Here is a 3,378-nt window from a genome sequence, read left to right on the forward strand (position 1 = left end):
TAAAAAGAAACTTGTCTTTTGGGGAAAAATTTGCCCACCATGTCCTCTGGATATATTTGTGGGCATTTTCTCTCTATGGCCATTAATTTATTTCATTAATTTTATGAAGAAGTTTTTAAGTTACTTACATAAAACAATGATTTCTGTGACCTGAGTCAGCTTTAGGTAATCGAGCGTGGTCTGTTCCACTCTCCTGGTTCCTGGATGCCCAACATCACTCCTTGCCCTGCAGGCCCTGCTTGCATTCATAGTGTCATAACTACCCGCCACCCCACCTTAGATGAGGTGATGGTAATGGCCAACTCCAGCAACATGCAGATTGGGATTTATGTGGAGATCTAGCCAAGAAGTGGTTCCTCTTGGGGAAAATGTTTAATGTCATGTGCTTGGGGTGTGTAGTGAGACCCAGTCAGGCTTGGAAATAATTTTTATTGTAAAGGAGAAAACCCACGGAGTACCAGAAATGAGAACAAATTCAAGGCCCTAATTAGCAAACCCAAATATATCAAAGCAATGGTAACATTCTTAAATGAAAATAATGGAAGTGTTACTGTTGAATGGATAGAAATGGAGATATAAAGGGCAAAGATACTGACCTGGAGAGCATCTTTTCACTCAACCATGACTCTGTTCCTGATGAAGAAATTGAATCCAGTTCAGAAACACCTCTACCTCCAGCATCCTCAGCCAAAATAAACAAAATTGTAAAGAATAGACAGACTGTGGCTTCTGTTAAAAATGACCTTCCTCCAAAAGATATCAGAGTGGTTGGCTCTGCACATGAACAACCTAGTCAACTTCCTGAAAAGTCTTCCTCTTCACAACAGAATACACGTGAAAAATCTAACTGTGTGAAAAAAGTAGAAAAATTATAAAAAACAAACAAGCAAACAAAGAAAACAAAAAACAAAAACAGGGAACTATAACAGAAAAAACTTAAGAGCCTGGGATGTTGATGCTACAAACCCTAATTAGGAAATTCTGTGTATGATCAGAGACTTTAAAAGGATTGTAGATCATTGACAACAGCAGGTCTTATTGATGAAAATGACCATTCAGTAAAAAATAAACTCAAATGAAAGCTCTAGATGTAATCATAATCCCTAGTAAAAATATTGTAATGGTATATAAGTCTACTTTTAGTTTTGTCTCAATAAGTCACATAGAAAACCAAACATTTGGTCTTGATTTTGCCTTTCATGACTCAGATCCTAAGTGAAATGGTTTAGAAGGATTACAGGTAGACCAATAGTGGAAACTCTATTTGAAAGGAGAATGGCTATGTCCTTTGCTGCAAGTGGAAAACCTCAAACATAGGGAAGGAACGAACCAAGATTGTTCTGAAGGAATTCATGCTTTAGCAGCTTGAGATATTTTCTTAAAGCCAAAGACCAAACTATAAGAAGTTAGAACTTCAAGTATATGCAGTTTTCTTTGAAATTTATAGTGTAAATGTGTTTGACTTGCTAAACAGGAAAGCAAAATTAAGAATGCTAGAAGGTGGGGTGCACCTGGATGGCTCAGTTGGTTAAGCATCCGACTTCAGCTCAGGTCATGATCTCACACTTTGTGGGTTAGAGCCCTGCATCAGGCTCTGTGCTGACAGCTCAAGTGGTGTGATTACAGGAACAGGAAGTCAAATGTGTTGAAGATGTACTGAAACTCATTGACATAGGCAACAGTTGCAGAACATCTGGTCAAATATCTTCAAATGCACATTCACCTTGGAGCAATGCAGTATTTCAGATTATTCTTAGAAGGAAAGGAAAACTACATGGGAAATTTTCTCTTATTGATTTTCCTGGAAATGACAGAGGTGCTGGTATTTCCAGTGCAGACAGGCAAACTAGGCTTGAAGGTGCAGAAATTCGTAAAAAGACTTTTAGCACTGCAGAAATGAATTAGAGCCTTAGGTAGAAATAAACCTCCTACTCCTTTCTGAGCAAGCGAAGTCACTCAGGTGTTAAGAGATTAATTCATGGGTGAAAACTCTCATGCCTGCATGATAGCTACAAACTCTTCAGGAATGGCATCCTGTGAAAATACTCTTGATGCATTAAGGTATGCAAATAAGGTGAGAGAATTGACTGTGGATCCAGCTGATGCTGGGGATCTTCATTCAATGATGCACTGTCCACCAAATCAGATGGATGTCTTAGAGGCAGAGTGGGGTATGGGCAGTTCCCTTCAGAGATCCAATGTAAAACTTCTTTGTGAACACAGTGAAGAAGAGGTTTCTCCACAATTGTTTACTTTTCATGAAGCTGTCTCACAAATGGAAGAAATGGAAGCACAAGTTGTAAAAGATCACAGGAGGACAGTGTTTTAGGAATCTATTCAATGGTTACAAGATAAAAAGTCTCTCCTAGAGATAACTGAAAAAGTAGACTATGATGTAGGTTCATATGCTACTCAGCAGGGAGCTATTCTTGAGCAAAAATAGAAATTTTAACTGAACTCTGGAATAAAGTGAAAATCTGTGTAGCTCTGCAAGAACAGGCCAGCAAGCAGGTCAACCCAAAGAGACCCCATGCCCTTTAAATCAGCATTTGCTGCCAAAGGATCCCCAGAACCCACACTACTGTAACATGTAATGGTTATACTGTAAGAGCCATTTGAAAGTTTGACATTGTTAAGCTTCTGTGGAAAATGCCTTGTCCCTTCATCTGTATGACATCTCGGTTTTGTGAAACTCTCCTTTGTCTACAAAATACTTCTGATCCAGAAGATACAACCAAACTTTGGGAATAGTGAAGTATTTTCTTTCATTTGCCCAAATTGTGATTTACTTTTAGAGATCCTTGCCAATTGTATTTTCTCTATGATGAAATAAGACTGTGGACTTGATCCAAAGGTGAATAGTAGGGGGAAGCTACAGCATTTCCTTTTCAGTGTTCCCAGCGAGACTGAGCAGTTTTAAGTCTTTCGTGTACATGGATACCTTTATACATACTTTGCCCACTTCTGGGGACAGCCATGCTCACCTCTTCCTGCTTTGTGCCTTGGCGAAGGCAGGTGACGCTAAATTTCTGAAGCACAGCCAAGATAAATTACAGTTCTTATTTGTCATTATAAATTACCTTTATTCTGTGTACATTTTACTATATTTGAGACATTTTTGTGCATGACTAGTTACTTTTGCATTATGTACTGTATTACTGAATGGAACTGAAGTCAGTGATGGTGAAAATAGCTGCTGGGCCATTCTATCTTATAAGTAGAGGAATCTGGAATTATGAGTTTTAAAACCATATAACAATGGTTTTAATTTTTTTAGCTTTTTCTTTGTAAAGACATAAAATATAAACTAGTTGGTATGTAACAAAAAAGTAATGAAAATTTTAAAAATGTCCTAAAATTACATGTACCTAAATTATG

General features: G+C 37.8%; 1 pseudogene; it reads left to right on the forward strand.

Moving 5' to 3' along the window:
• The first annotated feature begins 513 nt into the window (after positions 1-513).
• On the forward strand, positions 514-2,541 carry LOC122467947 (annotated as a pseudogene).
• The last annotated feature ends 837 nt before the right edge of the window (positions 2,542-3,378 follow it).

The sequence above is a fragment of the Prionailurus bengalensis genome, chromosome B3 (assembly GCF_016509475.1).
Source record: "Prionailurus bengalensis isolate Pbe53 chromosome B3, Fcat_Pben_1.1_paternal_pri, whole genome shotgun sequence".
Taxonomy (NCBI): Eukaryota; Metazoa; Chordata; class Mammalia; order Carnivora; family Felidae; genus Prionailurus; species Prionailurus bengalensis.